This window comes from Capsicum annuum, chromosome 7, assembly GCF_002878395.1.
Source record: "Capsicum annuum cultivar UCD-10X-F1 chromosome 7, UCD10Xv1.1, whole genome shotgun sequence".
Taxonomy (NCBI): domain Eukaryota; kingdom Viridiplantae; phylum Streptophyta; class Magnoliopsida; order Solanales; family Solanaceae; genus Capsicum; species Capsicum annuum.
Window position 1 is genome coordinate 182,324,260 of NC_061117.1, and position 17,826 is coordinate 182,342,085.

Consider the following 17,826-nt stretch of genomic DNA (forward strand, 5'->3'; position numbering starts at 1 on the left):
AATTTAAATGAATACATAATATATTACTCATATCTTAACCTTTTTTATATGTGCACAACCCAATTTTCTTTATAGATTATTTAATGAAAAAATATCAATTTATTAATAGATTAGATTATCAAATGAAGACTCTTTACATAAAAAAATTTAGTTGATATTTTCATAAAATATTTCATAATATTGCATTTATCTGCCAAAAAGATACATAAAAAAAGAGTGATAAATAAGATAAATTCTTCAAAACACATACATGTATGATATTATTTTCTTAAAAAAAAATATTTTAATTCTTTGAAGATAAATCAACATTCTAAAGATAGTTTTAAAATAAAATCTTTTTAATTGTATCATTGAATAAGTATTGTCAAAATTTGTACAAATAATGTTATATTAACGTACAGTTTTGTTAATAAAAGTTATAAAATACAAGTATTTTAATAGATAAAAAAATTATAGGATATCTAATTTTTATATTTATTAATTAAACTAATAAATAGAGAAAATACAAAATTACACCACTGATCTTGTCCGAGATTTGCAAAAAGACACCTAAACTTATTTTGACCTAATATCCTACGGTTCTTCTTTATTTCATTGCAAACACACCATTTTGACCCTATACGTGTACACACGCGCCACAGGTGCATGAAAGGGCTGAAATTTGATTTTTTTGACCAATTACAAGCTGCCACGTGTAATTATCACGGAATCAGTTTAGTTATCCTAGGATTTCTATCTCATCCTCAGTGTGGGGAAAAAATAACATTAAATACAATCTCGGATAAGTATCCCGCGATTTTATCTGAAACACTTACTTGTTGGAGATCGTAGTAAGCGGATTTGGAGATGAGAGATCCATCAGGGGCTAAGTAATGTCGCTCTAACTGATCGATCACTTGTGTCACGTCCGCTGGCAGATTTTGCGAACCCAACCCTCTTCCCATTTTTAATTTCAAAGATGATTTCATCGCTTATCCAGTAATTCAATTCAAATTGAACTACTACAACTATTTCATCCAGGCAAATTAATTAATGGTGACAATTTTAAGATTAGTGCTAATATACTAATTTTAAAACACTCAACTTTTATTATTTTTACAAAAAATTCTACCCCATATTTACATAAAGATCCCTGCAGCAACTTCGGCAGTTGCTGTAATATAACAACTAATAGTAATTATTGCAGCAATTATCGTAGTTGCTGAAGCAACTACGGTTATATAGTTGTCTATTTTATGTCCAGAATTGTATGACCGCATATCTATTTTAACATCCACATTTCTGTAACATTCATGTTGTGGACACATTACATATTAGAGACATAACATTCACTCTCATATAACATGACTGGTCACACCATTATTCTATAAAACTTGTCTTTCACTTTGGTAAGAATCTTCCAGACCCATAACTCTCATCCATTTTACTCATCGATCTTCCTAATTCAGTGTCAGACATTCATTAATCAGGTCATTCTCCTCGACAATTGCCATCACCAAAACACATTGTATGTTATTGAAGTAAGGATCCATAATCTATCCAACCCAACACTGAGAAACAAGCTATACATTATGGAAAAAGATCATGTATTTGGATCTGCTGTAATCAAGACAATGATTTCATTAAGGTCTGTTTAGACAAACATGTACCTATTGGTTCTTCCATCATGCACGGTAGCCCTACCATATTGCCATGATCTCCCCAATAATAAGTGATACGCTTGCATAGGTATCACATCACAAAACAACTCATCTTGGTAGTTTCCTACCTTGAAAGAGCATGTAGCATATACTTGGAAGTTATGCTAAATACATACAAAAGCTAAACATGAATACAACTTATAACGTATAATCAAATATGTATATGCAGAACGAGATGACAGGGCATGCTACTATAACTTTTGATTACAAAGGGAAACAAGAGAAATACCAAGAACTTGCGGTGAAGTAATTCTCTTCTTTGGCTCTTGTGTTAGCATTTTCCAAATAAGGTCCTTGGAACTATTTGATATTGATGGCCATGGATCACTTTGAAAGTCAATTTCTCCTTTTAGTATAGCATTGAAACATAAAATTCTAAAAGGCAATGGAAAAGATGAAAAAGATAATCATACCATCACGTAACTGAGCTTGTTGTGCCATATTTTGCAGACGGAGCTTAAGCTCTATATTCTCATTAGTAAACTGGGCCGTATCCCACTGCAGAAGGAAAGATCTATCAGATATGAAGTATCAATTATTGCGACGGAGATAAACAAAGTTCACTAACCAATATCTCAAAACTCCTGTCAGTTTGAGGCATTTATGTTTTTCCCTTTATATATGCCCTACACCCTCCCCCCCCAATGATAGTCAGATTATTTCAGGGGATATTATTTGCAAATCCCACTAGAAAATTCTTGCCATTGTATTAAAAACTTAGTTCAGAGGAAAAGACATTACAGCCAAAAGTTTAGCTTGGTCAAGAACTTGAAGACTGGAAAGTTTGGAAGCTGAGGAATTGTTGGTCAAGAAGCTTCTTGGCTTCTCCAGTTTTCAAAATTGGCTTTCAATTTCTCATGTTGTCTGATGGAAATTTGTTTAATTTTCTTTGGGTCAGGTCACTTTTGGACCTGGCCCTTTCATTATGCACTCATATTTTTTAGTTAAAAAAGAAAAGTTACTAATAATTTATGCTAATTAGTAGTAATCAAGAAGCATTAATTATGAGGAGAATCGATATTACATTGAAAAAGTTAAGAAATTTTTTTGTATAGATTCTCTACTTAGTATTAATTTATATAAAGTATTTTAAATATGTTCAAATTTTTAAATTAAATGATATATTTTCTATTATTATCAATCATCTCATTAACTTAAATATAGAATTTTTAATTTATTTTTACTAAGTATATACATGACTAAATTTATCTTTAATCAACTATAAGGGTATTTTTTAATCTTAAAATTTGACGTTGTCTTCTTTTTTTTATACTTAATAAAATAGCAGACATACAAGAAAATTGTACATTCTTTTTTTAAAATTTTCTGTACTTAATAAAATAATTGACGCACATCTATTATATTTTTTTTATATACGTCTATCTTTAAAGTATTTAATACACGTGCAACGCACGTGACTTTATTCTAGTATTATCTAATAGTGTCTAAACTTTGATTGTCATTAATTTGTATCATCTCAACTTCTATAGAAAAAGACTAAATATAAATTTAAGCGGGGATTATATTTTTTGCCACATCTAATTTTGCTCCTTAATTATTAGTGTGACAGTGATTTATCATGTTTCTTTTTAATTAAGTACACTTTTTTATCTTCAATATTTTTTAAAAATTGTACTTAATCGAATAACATATACTTCCTCCATCTCATTTTATGTGTCGTCATTTTCTTTTTAGTCTGTCCCAAAAAGAATGTCACATTTCCTTATTTAGTAACTATTTAATGGCAACATCTTTATTTTATCCGTACTGGGTCCCACTTAATAAGAAAAGACAACTAAAAGATAAAATTTAAGATCGGAGCAATTTTGTAAACTTTACAAAGTCATCACTAATTTTTTAAACTCCTTATCCGGTCAAAAAGCAACACATAAAATGGAATGGAGCGAGTATATATATATATATATATATATATATTCTTAATTAATGCTTGATACACGTGCAACACACGTACCCTAAACTAGTAATATAAACACATAGATGAGTAGATCTTGAATTGAAGGGTCTCGGGGGAGGGGGGATCTGAGAAGAAGATATTGGTTGGGGTTAAGGATGGGTGGGGGTGCCTGAGAAGGAGCTGAAAAGAAGAAGAGAGTGGCGGTCGAGGGGGGGGGGGGTGAAGAAGAGGAGGTCGGGGAATGAAGAGGTTGACGAGGTTGAAGAAGAAGAAAAATACGATTTTTTTCCTTTTTGAAATTTGTTCAGATTTTCTCTTATACTTTTAATATTTTTAAATATAAAAATCTCTCTCTATATATATAAAAGGATCATTGGAGGCCGATGTAGCATGTCCTAATGATCAGGAAGTCTATTTATCTTTTTCCTGATTTTTTTGAGTTTTTTTATTCAATTTCTATTTATTACCATCTATTTTTTAATTAATAAAATCCATTAATTATCATTTTTTCATTACCAAGCATTAATCACCATTAGTCAATCTAAACAATTAATCCACCAAAATCGTCGGTCTTCCTCCTTTTTCTCTATCGGCTTTTCCTAATTTCATCATTTTGGCGTTGGCATTTTGTTGTAAGCATAATTAACCAGGTGATTTTTTTTATTAGATTGATTTTCATTTATATGGGTTCTGTTTGATTGATCTGATAAACCAGAGGAGAAGCAAGAACTGCTGGAGTATGTGAATATGTTGCAACCAATTAATCAGGTGATTTTTTTAAATTTGATTTTGATTTATCTGATAAAATGGGTCCTGTTGGATTTATGGTTGATGTTTGGGAAACCTTCTAAAGTTCATATATAGGTGAAGAGCTAAGCATATCTTTATCTTTGTTAGGTCCTCAAAATTGTGGCTAAAGGAGTTTGCTTTAGGTGGTTGTAGTTATGTGGAATTTAGGTGCTTTGCAATTATATGTTGGAAAAAATGAGAACCTATAGAGGTGCGTGAATCCCATCGGTGGTAATATGAAGCATATCCCAAAGAAGCATGGCATGACCTGTAGAAATTTCTAACATCTTCTGCTGGACGAGCTGCCATAAGTGCTACACAGTGCAAGTAATGGGTTCTCACTTAGTTTTGGCCTTATTGGATTATGGTTGATGTATGAGGAACTTTCTAAAGTTCTTATATAAGTGAAGAGCTTCTAATTTGATATTTAATTTTACATTGGATACTTATGAAAACCAGAAGCTCCTGTTCATAAACTTGCAGAACGTCTTCAAAGTTATTAAACTCTTTAAGAGTGACATCTCTGATAGCAGCAAGCTGAAGAAAAAAGAGTTGTGCCATAGCTTTTTGCGTATTACCAAGGACGTCTTTCAGCTTCAAGAGCAAAAAATCAAAGTTTGCTATCTGAGGTGGCCAACTTTCACTCTTAGGATCTTCCAAAGCAGTAAAAGATCAAACGAAATGGAATAAAAATCAGCAATAAAACTGCTAAAACATAAAAAGAGCGAAGATTAATTACCGGTCTTGGATGGAGGTCTTCCGGTTCTTCTCCTTCTTGGATAAGGATACTCTTTGTATCCTCCAAGGACTAGTCAGGCAAGAAGTGGACTGCTGTCGGCATCTCCAAAATCATTATAAACATCATAGTCATAAACCCTGTCCCATTCCCGAAGCTTTTCGATTCCAGTTCCTCTCAAATGAAGCAACTCATCCTCTCTGTAGCTGCACAATGCTGCTAGAGTTTCACTAGGAAGCAAAGCCTGTCATAATTAATAAATATATGACTAAAGCTAAACAACACACTTTACTAACTCATACCTGATTCACAAATAAAATACAGTCATAATCATAATTGTCAGCATGAGAAACCCAAGAATTGCAAACGAAATGTAAAATGCCCTGAATTGGATCAACAAGAGTGAGTGACTTGTGATAGAATTTCAGCAATAAGACTGCTATAACATAAAAAGAGCGAAAGATTAATCACCAGTCTTGGATGGAGGTCTTCTGGTTGTTCCTCTTCTTGGATAAGGATACTTTTTGTATCCTCCAAGGATCGATCGAGCAAGAAGTGGACTGCTGTCAGGATCTTCAAAATTATTTAAATATCATAGTCATAAATCCAATCCCATTCCTCAAGCTTTACGATTCCAGTTCCTCTCAAATAAAGTAACTCGTCCTATCTGTAGCTGCGCAATGCTACTAGAGTTTCACTAGAAAGCCACGCCTAATCTCTAAAGTTCTTATATAGGTGAAGATATTCTAATTTGATATTTAATTTAACATTAGATACTTATGAAAACCAGGATCTCCTGTTCATAAACATGCAGAACATTTTCAAAGTTCTTAAACTCATTAAAAGTGACATCTCCTATAACCAGGAGCTCCTGTTCATAAACTTGCAGAACATCTTCAAGGTTCTTAAACTCATTAAGAGTCACATCTCCTATAGCAGAAAGCTGAAAAGAAAAGAGTTGTGCCATAGCTTTTTTTATATTACTAAGGACGTCTTTTAGCTTTAAGAGAATAAATTTTTCATCCCTTGGGCAATAACTTACAAAGCTTGCTATCTGAGGTAGCCGGATTACACTCTTAGGATCTTCCAAAGCAGTAAAAAATCAAATCAAATGAAATAAAAATCAGTAATAAAACTGCTAAAATATAAAAAGAGTGAATGATTAACCACCAGTCTTGGATAGAGGTCTTTCGATTCTTCCCCTTCTTGGATAAGGATACTCTTTGTATCTTCCAAGGACTGGTCGGGAAAGCAGTGAACTGCTGCCAGGATCTCCAAAATTATTGTGAATATCATAGTCATAATCCCTGCCCCATTCCTCAAGCTTTTCTATTCTAGTCCCTCTCAAATGAAGCAACTCGTCCTCTCTGTAGCTGTACAATGCTGCTGTAGTTTCACTAGGAAGCCAAGCCTGTCACAAATAATAAATATATGACTAAATCTAAAAAACACATTTTACTAAATCATACCTGATTCACAAAGAAAATGTGGTCATAATCATAATTGTCGGCAGGAGAAAGCCAAGAGTTGCAAACAAAGTGTAAACTTCGCCGACTTAGATCAGTAGCAGCAAGAGTGAGTGACTTGTTATAGAATTCACTCACTCTATATAAATTCTATCACAATTATATGTTGGAAAAAATGAGAACTTATGGAGGTGCGTGAACCCCATAGGTGGTAATCTGAAGCAATATCCCAAAGAAGCATGGCATGACCTGCAAAAATTTCTATCATTTTCTGCTGGACGAGCTGCCATAAGTGATACACAGTGCAGGTAATGGGTTCTTATTAAGTTTTGTCCTTATTGGATTATGGTTGATGTTTGGGGAACTTTCTAAAGTTCTTATATAGGTGAAGAGCTTCAAATTTGATATTTAATTTAACATTGTATCTAAGGGATAAATACAGAGGGTGCATTCTTGACTTTGTGCCAACGCATCTTCACTATAGTATGCAGTATTCAATTTCTAAATACCAAAAAGTTCTCATGCTTATTCACAAATAGTGTTTCTATCGCTTATGTTACATATTTTTAGTAAAATAAATTTTCATTAGAAAATTTGTAACAAATTGCAGACTGGGTTCCTACCAGTTGCAGCAGCAAATTTGTTTGGTGCCTAAACATGTACATTAGTAAGAAAGAACAACTCTCATAACTTTTTAGTGCACTTCATATATTCAACATATCCAACCTCCCTTAAATCGACCTTAAAATTGACAACTAGAACACCATTGTGTAGGTACTGTGTCATTTTCTCTTCCTAATGTTTAAGTGTACGATTAAGGGTCGCTATTTTCTTTTTCAAACCTTAGTTAGGCTGAATGTAATGAATGTTGAATTCTTGATGGTTTCCACTTCATATTCATTTAAACTGTTCTGCAATTATTCTTTCTTTTTCCTAAAATTTTGGTGGTGATGTTGTAAAACTATGCCAGTTATCGTGTTTAAGCTCTTGAATGTATTGCTTCATGATTTTGGGAATAATTCAATTTACAGTATTGCTTCTGCAAAACAGAGCGCAAAAGATGATAGTGATAGTGATACGGAGGATGAAGACATTGACAGTGATGGAAAATTTCAGCAAGTTGAAGGGGACAATGATAACTTTTGACATTTTAGAAGAAGAAGACCAAACTGAAGTTAACTTTGATGAGGAAGTGAGCATAGCAAAAAAAAATTCTCCAAAACATTATATCTCCAGCTTTAATAGGGCCAGCTACTTCAGCCAATGATATTTCAAGCCCCCAAAAGAAGGGAAAGCAAGTTGACACTCTTCTCCCGCTGGATGAACCACTGGATGTATCTACTCCAAATAAAGTACTAGATGATGTTTTAAGTAAGGGAAAACAGATCAATGCTATGCCAAGTGAGGGAGTAGATGATTTGTAGGGGACAATTTTCATTAGCAACCTTCTTTTTGATGTTGATTATGGAGCATGTTACAGACGACCAATGGGTACAGAATTTCTCAAATTTAAAATAGTCGAATCTGCTAAAGCTGCTTTTTCTGCCAGTGCTATGGATGGTTTAGGTATCTTTCTGAAGGGTCAACAATTAAATATTTTAAAGGCCTTGGACAAAATAGTTGTTCATGCTAAGGAGTTGTAGAAGACAAAAAAGGATGATAATGACTATCGTAACCTTTACGTGGAAAAGGTTGGCTTCTATTGATAATACTGTCATAATGATAATTGTCAACAGGAGAAACCCAAGAATTGCAAATAAAGTATAAACTGCCCCAACTTGCATCAGCAGTAGCAAGAGTGAGTGACTTGTGATAGAATTCACTCACTGTATGTGAATTCTATCGCAATTATATGTTGGAAAAAATTAGAAGTTATGGAGGTGCGTGAACCCCATCGATTTCATTAGAAATTTTGTAACAAATTGTAGGCTGGGTTCCTACGAGTTGCAGCAACAAATTTGTCTGGTGCCTACACGTGTACATTAGTAAGAATAGGACAACGCTCATCACTTTTTAGTGCACTTCATATATTCAACATATCCAACCTCCCTTAAATCGTTCGTAAAATTACCAAATACAACACCATTGTGTAGGTGGTGTGCTATTTCCTTTTTCTAATTTTTAAGGCTACGATTAAGGCTCACTATTTTATTTTTCAAACATTTGTTAGGCTGGATGTAATGAATGTTGACTTCTTAATGGTTGCCACTTCATATTCATTTAAATCATTCTGCAATTAGTTCTTCCTTTTTCCTAAAATATTGGTGGCTATGTTGTAATACTGTGGCAGTTACTGTGTTTAAGATTTTGAATGTATTGTTTCGTGAGTTCGGTAATAATTCAATTTACACTACTGCTTCTGCAGAACAGAGCGTAAAAGATGATTATGGTAGTGATACAGAGAATGAAGACATTGACATTGATGGAAAATCTCAGCAAGCTGAAGGGGATGATGATGACTCTGACCTTTTAGAAGAAGATAACCAAAGTGAAGTTAACTTTGATGAGAAAGTGATCATTGCAAAAAAAATCTCCAAAACTTCATCTCTCCAACTTTAATAGGGCTAGCTACTTCAGCAAATGATATTTCAAGCCCCCAAAAGAAGAGAAAGGAAGTTGACACTCTTCTCCCACTGAATGAACTACTGGATGAATCTACTCCAAATAAAGTACTAGACGATGTTTTAGGTATGGGCAGGCAAATCAATGCTATGCCAAGTGAGGGAGTAGATGATTTTCAGGGGACAATTTTCGTTAGCAACCTTCCTTTTGATATTGATTATGGAGCATGTTACAGATGACCAAGGGGTGCAGGATTTCTCAAATTTTAAATAGCCAAATCTGGTAAAACTATTATTTCTGCTGCCAGTGCTGTGGATGGTTTAGGTGTCTTTCTGAAGGGTCGACAATTAAATATTTTAAAGACCTTGGACAAGAGAGCTGCTTATGCTAAGGATTAGCAGAAGACCAAAAAGGTAATAACCATTGTAACCTTTACCTAGCAAAGGTTGGCTTCTATTGGTAATATTGTCTCGACATTAAACTTTTTAAAAGGGATTACTTTAAGATAATGTGGACGTAAAATTATTCTATTCTATGATAGAAGGGTCTTATTTTAGAGGGTACGCCAGCTGCTGAAGGTGTTTCAGTGAGTGATATGTATAAGCAGAAGGGGTAAGTCTCACAAAGGTTTTTCTTATATTCAAATCCCGAAAGGTTAGCATGCATTTGATAATGCATCCCGACAATTAACCTCATATCAGCTAAGTTCATCTATACTTTTTTGGAGTCTATGAACTACCCCCATTCTTTCTTTTGGATAACTCCTTTGTGACAAAGACTTCTTTAACATGATTGGGACAATGATTCATAGATCAAGAGTGATCCTTTACAAGAAGTCCATATGTCCAGAGTGTAAAAGTAAATATATAATAGGGTAGATAGATGAACTTGTGGTATTAATAATAATAATATGTCAAAGAATTGGAACTTTTCATTAAGACAATGATAGGCCTTTTGATGGCCTTTTCAACACTTCTTGCTTCTTGTTTTAAACTCATTAGATGCAAGATGCTTTTATTGGCTTGAGATGAGTTTAAATGGAATAACATGGTCACTGAGGATTCATGTTGTTAACCACTAATTGTTTGGGATTGGGTAGTAGTAGTTTTATTAGATGCAGAATGCTTTAAAAAGTTCAAGAGATGTTTTATTGCAGTTTTAAAACATTTTGTAAGTTTCCTATATAGCTTGCAATGCTAATGTTGATTTTCTACGTAGGCTGCAAGAAAAGAAGATGATCAAGCTGAAGATGAATGAACAAAGACATGTTGCAAATCAAGTACCGAAGATGAAAGGGTATCAGAAAATAGTGACAGTAAATACAAAACCTGTTCCTTCATCTTCCACATTTATAACTCTCGATGTCTTTAATTGTATTTTAATTGTATATTACTCATTGAATTATTGCATTGCTAATTTATTGTTGACCCTCATTATTCCTTTGTTTCATATTCCTCATTTGTAACTGCGGAATCCTTTAATGTCTATTAGTTTATAAATAATTATATTGCTATTTTATTATTGTGTCCTTTCATACTCTAATTATATCATTATATATAGATTGAAAGTAAATTATTTGCATACTGTAATATTTTTTGATTGTATACCATTTAGTCGAGATTTTATAATGACATATTCTTTTCTTTTACAGTTGGTTTCTGGCAGAAATGATTTCATGATAAGGGTTAGACTTTGTAGAATGTGGGATGTTATTAATCACAAGAAAAATGATAAGTGGGTCAGTGTAGAAATGATATTTATTGATGAAAAGGTACTTTCTTACATTGATTTTTATTTTAAAAACACCATTTCTTCTTTAAACTTTTAGTTTACATAACACTTATTACTTTCTTTCATCAGAAAAATTTGATCTATGGTATAATGGATACAAATCAAGTGAATAGGCTGAAAGACATGTTGAAAGAAGGTTCTTTATTTACCATAAAAAATTTCAAAGTTGTTGAAAGCACTTTTGCATACAGACCTATTGAAAGTCCATTGACAATCATTTTGTCTGCCTCAACTGTAATCACCAATTTATCTGAAGATATTGTTTATATTCCTATAAATAGATTTCAGTTTATTAAACCAACTATGATTGATTCAAGGGTGGATAATCACATTGTGTTATCAGGTCTATAGTTTTCTTATTATTAATTATTGCATAAATTATTAAAACAACAACATTATTCTTAAAGGTCATATTTCACCCACTTTATTTGTAGATGTGGTTGGTTGTTTATATGAAATTGGTGATATAGAAAATTGTGGATCGAAGGGCAAAATAAGAAAGATTAAAATTATTACTGATTAGTAAGTCACTCATCTCTAGATAACCGCTTAATATCTTCATTATAGTCATTCATTGATGTTATGTATCCAAACTTCATATGTATATAAGTACCTATTCACTTATCAGTTTTATTTTTAAAAATAAATCATTCATAATTTTTTTCTTTGGTGTTATTTAAATGCACCTTATGTATTTTAAGTGTATGAAACTTAAAAAAAATACGCATTTAAATCCTTCCAGGTTTTTCCTTTTACTCGATTTTAGGGTGATTTCTTAAATCTATATATAACAAAACAAGCTTACCAAATTCTGTATATGTCTTCATATTAGAACCAAAGTATAAAAACTTCTTTTGATTAAATTTAGACTAATTATATCAATTATACACCTTTAATTTCCTTTGTCTTTTTCCATGCATAGTTTTGAGAAAGTCAAAATTACCTTATGGGAAGAGCTTGGTGAAAAATTTTCTCCTTCCTTGTACAATAAGGATGTTGGCCCGTACATAGTGATAGTCACATCTACAACCGTGAAAGAATTTTTTGGTAATTGTCCTAAATTTAGTTGTCACTATTTTGAATTGAAGTGCTATCTTCTTCAACAAATGTTAAACTTACATTTTATTATATTTATTATTAATAGGTGAAGTTAGCTTCTTCACCACTCATGCAAGCAGAATATACGTAAATCTAGATATAGATTACGTAAGATCTTTGGTTCAAAAGTTTACAACCATGTCTACGAAAGTACAAATTATCGAAAATTCTAATGTTAATAACATTTTGATTGAGGAAGAGATGATTTTGATTCTAATGGACATCAAGGAGTTGTTTGATTCTGAGTGGAGTCCTGAAATACAGGTTATTTAAATATTTTGCTTCTTAAGATTGTGGATTTCTATTTCAGCAATTTTATTTATTGTTTTAATTATAGAGTTCAACTCATTTTAAAGTTGAACATGATAAATAAATATGTTGATAAATTAACTTATTCAAATATAAACAGGTATCTGCTGATGTCTCATTGGGTAACTTGAAAGAGCCCGAGGAAGAACTACACATCACTGATGGTGGTAAAAGTAGAAAAAAAGACACCTAATCATACATGACGAATAATTAAGTGTTGAAGATGATAATAAATTTAAGTATAGAGATTATTGTTGCTCCACACCTTTAATTGATATTTGAGCTTACACAAAACTGTTTCAAATTGTTATCATTTTTAGTTTGTTTTGACGAGTAGACATGTTGATGAATAAATTTGTTTGTTAATGTCGTTGAACATAATCGATATGATAATATTCATACTTGTATGGTTATTTTTTGGCTTACATAATATCCTAATTATTGAATATAATCGATATGATGATATTCATACTTGTATGATTATTTTTCGGCTTACATAATATCCTAATTGTTTTCGTATTTATCCAATATTATATATTGATATACCATTGATTACACTTTTTGGTAATATAGGTGAATTAGAAATTTGTTTGATCATATTGTGAATTTGAAAGGCCATAAAATTTTTGTATTAAAAAAAAGAATTTGAAAGGCCAAAATGTAAAAAAATAAAATTTAATACAATTTTATGCCTCATAATTATATAACTACTTTAAAAATTTATAAAATAAATTAAAGATATTTTATTAGAATCGCAAGAGAATAATCTTAATAATTATTTGTTGTTGTTATCTTTCTTTTCAATCTTACTTGTATTTCACTTTTTTGAGTCGAGGATCATTACAAATAATTTCTTCCTTACAAAGATTGAGATATCGTCTACATACATTCTATACTTACTAAACACTGACTATGATGTTGATTTAAAGGTCATGGATTTAGAGGATTTTTTGTGCTTGGTTTCATTATAAATCATAGCACAACCAACTAATATCACGAAAAAAGTCATAATCTTTGTGAATTATCCATTCACAATGTAATTATACTAAATTAGTTTCTAAATGTGGAAACAACTGTAATGCTAATCATGTCAAATAATAAAAATAATATTGTATTTATTTGACAAGAAATGGAGCCAATAAAGTTTCTGCCTATCGTGTAGAAGATATTTGTCAGTGAAGTAATGGGGGCGTTATCAAGCATAAGCATAGTATCTACAAGCAAAGGCCAAATATGACACCTAAGAATGAATGAAAAGTCAGCCCCTGGTAGTGCAACTGAGGTATATAAGGGTCGTAATGATATTATTGTTAATAATGTTCCATCAACTAAAGCTCATGAAGTTGGTTAATGATGAATCAAACATGGTCAATAATGCGAAGGTCTTTCTCACAGCCGAGAACGTAATAGGACCAACAGGAACCAGCAGAAGCTTGATCCTGTCATGATCGAGTTATTAATCATTGGAAACCTCTACTATGTTATAGATGGTCCTCCGAAAATAAACTTTTTATCACAATAGGCTAAGATCCACGTACACTTTACATCCATTTCATGGGGTATGTTGTTCTTTTTGTTATCGTTATTGTTTTTATTATTATTAGTTGCTATATTTTTTCATGTCGTGCTTTGATTTCTTATCTACTTTAATTTGTTGTACTCAAACTGAGGATCAGAACCTCCCTAGCTCACGAAGGTAGGGACAATGTGTGCGTATATTTCACTTGTGGGATTTCATTATTATTGTTTTTGTTGTTTTTGTTTGATTCATTGATTTGGGTTTTCATTAAAGATTTGATATTCATGTTTATTTACTGAGTCTGTTGTTGTTAGACAATTCTTCTGGTCCAGATAGTCTGACCGGCAGAGCAGAATATAGGCATGAAAAATCTGAGTTTTTCACACCTACTAGATCTGTAACTGAGAGTTTTGCCATAGAGTCGAGGGATGGTGATGAAAAACATAATAAAAATAAGTAAGGAAAAACACATGGCGTGTGTAGGCAATGGGTTTCAACTGAATTGACTTACTATACTACCATTACTGGGTCCTTTCAAATGATAACAACTTTACTTGCGGATAGTTGATTTCGAAAGTGTTTATTTCTACTGATATGCTATAATTGTTCACTTGTTAGAGTCATTCTATGACTGCAAGTGTAGATGTGACAAAAATTAACTATACATATTTGCTGATGATACGGTTCCTAGATGGCTAACTGCAGCATAACATGTAGATTTTTCACACAGTGGCAGGAACTGATATGTTTGGGAAATCTACTTTGTGAGATTACCTCAGACGTCTCAGATAAGATTGAAGTAGATCCTACTAGTGGAAAAATAAAATGGGAGCATGAGAAGCTTAATGAAGCCCGAAACATGGTTGAAGAAATAGTAGAATTTCATGTCGGTGATTTGGTCTCTTGCCTGCAAAGGTCATGACCTAGTTCAGGAGTGGGGGAATCTATAATCTACGGGAATGTGATGGGTAGTGTCGGGGCAATGTTTCCATTTACATCGAGTGATGATGTTGAATTCTTCTCTCATTTGGAGATGTATTTAAGGCAATTGTTCCCACTTTTATGTGCCAGGGATCACATGGCCTACAGATCTGCCAACTTCCCAGTTTAGGTAGTCTTGTACTTACTCAATTAGCTATTTCCTTTAATGGTCCAAATTCAAATGTGCAAAATGTTCTTTACCTACTTCGATTGATATCCTGGTCGGTGCAGACATGTACTGGTGTGGTAAATGAATTTCGGTGAATTTCCTTGGGTATCTTATGTTGATGCTAAAGTATAATTGGATTGTATTTAGCTACTTTACAAAACTTGGTTGGAAGGAAGCAGAGGCGGATCCAGGATTCGGAAGCTCTGGGTGCCACCTTGTTTTGAACAATAACGTATACTCCGTACTATATTTTAGGATAGTGGAGTCAATATTCAAACAATAAACTATAATTATATATATTAACAAATATTGGTATGACATGAAGGCTTGCGCCTAGTTGGTACTGTCAAGTGCTTTGTAAGAAGAAGTTAAGGATTCCATTCTTCATAGCCACAATATGTTTTTGAAAGAGAAAACAGACAGCATAGTGGTAAAAATCATTCTAAAAAATTGAAAATACAGTGTTGAGTGGGGATCGAACCCGCCTTGCTAGAGTAAAACCCAGCCATTTCGACCACTTGCACTACCAATTACTTTGATATTGTGGGTGTCAAACATACTATTTATACATTAGCTGATACATATACACATAAATTTATAGAGTTTCAACTGAGAAGTGTGGGTGCCATGGTATCCCAAACCTTCTACATAGATCCGCCCCTGGTAGGAAGTTAATATGATGTGCCCTATATCACAATTAAAATATTTTATACATTAATTTCATCATGACTAGATGCTCAAATGACCTGAATGATAGTTCCATGATAAACGCAATTATTACGAGAATGCATTATTTCAATAATAACATCTATGTAGTTGAAGAAGCAAACCTTGGATACATGTGAAATTGACGACTTGTCGTAGAATAGAGCATGGTGTTCAGCTGAAGGTGCTGCTGTAAAGTTTGATTTTACTTCACTTCCAAATGCCTAAAAATAGAACCAATTAGGGGCTGAAGGTGCTACTGTAAAATTTGATTTTTCTTCACTTCCAAATGCCTTAAAATAGCACCAATCAGGTATATCAATTATACCATTCATTAGAGCAAGGTTACAGAATGCGTTCATACCAGTTGCAACAACAAACTTGTCTGGTGCCTACACAGGTATATTTTTTTTATCAACTTAGACACTTCATACATATATCATTGATATGAAGAAAAACTATATAAGTATCATACATTTTCTTTTAGAGGATTGATTTCCCAAAAATTCACTCAACTAATAGTTTTTATCTCAAATAATTACTTATTTTCTTAATTTTACTTTTTTGTCAACTAAAAAACTTTATGAAATATCAACTATTCGTTGAATGACTATGATAATATAAAACCTATTTTGCTTCTTCTCTCATTAATTTTTAGTGCACTTCATATATTCAATATATCCGACCTCCATTAAATTGACCTTAAAATTGCCAACTACAAGACCATTGTATAGGTGTTGTGTCATTTCCTCTTCCTAATGTTTAAGGCACGATTAAGGGTCGCTATTTTCTTTTTCAAACCTTTGTTAGGCTGGATGTAATGAATGTTTAATTCTTGATGGTTGCCACTTCATTCATTTAAATTATTCTGCAGTTAGTTCTTTCTTTTCCCTATAATCTTAGTGGTGATGTTGTAATACTATGCCAGTTACTGTGTTTATGCTCTTGAATGTATTACTTCATGAGTTCGGGAATAATTTAATTTACACTATTGCTTCTGCAGAACAGAGCACAAAAGAAGATAGTGGTAGTGATATGAAGGATGAAGACATTGACATTGATGTAAAATCTCAGCAAGCTGAAGGGGACGATGATGACTCTGACCTTTTAGAAGAAGATAACCAAACTGAAGTTAACTTTGACGAGGAAGCGAACATCGCCAAAAAAATTCTCCAGAACTTTATTTTTCCAAATTCAATAGGGAAAGCTACTTCAGGAAATGATATTTCAAGCCCCCAAAAGAAGGAAAAGAAATTTGACACTTTTCTCCCGCTGGATGAACCACTGGATGCATCTACTCCGAATAAATCACTTGATGACATTTTAGGTAAGGGCAAATAGATCAATGCTATGCCAAGTGAGGTAGTAGATGATCTACAGGGACAGTTTTCATTCGCGACCTTCCTTTTGATGTTAATTATGGTGATGTCAAATAGTGGATTTCAGTTTTTGGTGATGTGTTGACTTTAGCATTTTAGGTTTCTAGTTATTCTGAGTAGTTAAATTATCTATATACAGAAACTTTCAGTCCCGAGCATCATCCAATAGTGGAGTTTGCTCTTGATGATATCCAAATAATGAAACTTTTCCAGAAGATTCAAAAACAAGGTTTTAATAGGAACAAATAAGATTTGTAGAAAAATGACAACACAAATAAATGGGATACCCAGAATAAACAGTCGAGAAAACACAAGGCCACAAGTGATGCGTTACCAGTTGCAGGGATGTAATACCCCATACTTTTCCTAGCTAATTTCATCTCAAGAATGCCTAGTATTAGCTTCTAAATTGAATGATGGTTATTCTATGAGGAATTTTCAAAATTTTTACTTTTTGACATGTGGGAATTTCAATAAGCTTTCCATCGATATAAGATTCGCCCAAATATGATTAGCGAATCAGAAGTTACGACTATTTGAAGTTCCCATCATAAAATAATGCCATATTAGTCAGTGGTACACCACGGCTCAAGAGGAAATGACATTTGGCAAATTCCAGTAGGTTTCCGAGATTATGGCGCATCGCGCCAGGGCCCAAATTAAAAATTGTTCTTTTCCAGTGTCTTAGCGCAATTTCCTCGCGTGGT

At 32.8% G+C, this 17,826-nt stretch overlaps 1 pseudogene; it reads left to right on the forward strand.

Annotated features, from left to right (window-relative positions):
• Window positions 1-8,093: 8,093 nt before the first annotated feature.
• The window catches only part of LOC124885834, a 20,130-nt pseudogene continuing 10,397 nt past the window's right edge, over window positions 8,094-17,826 (forward strand).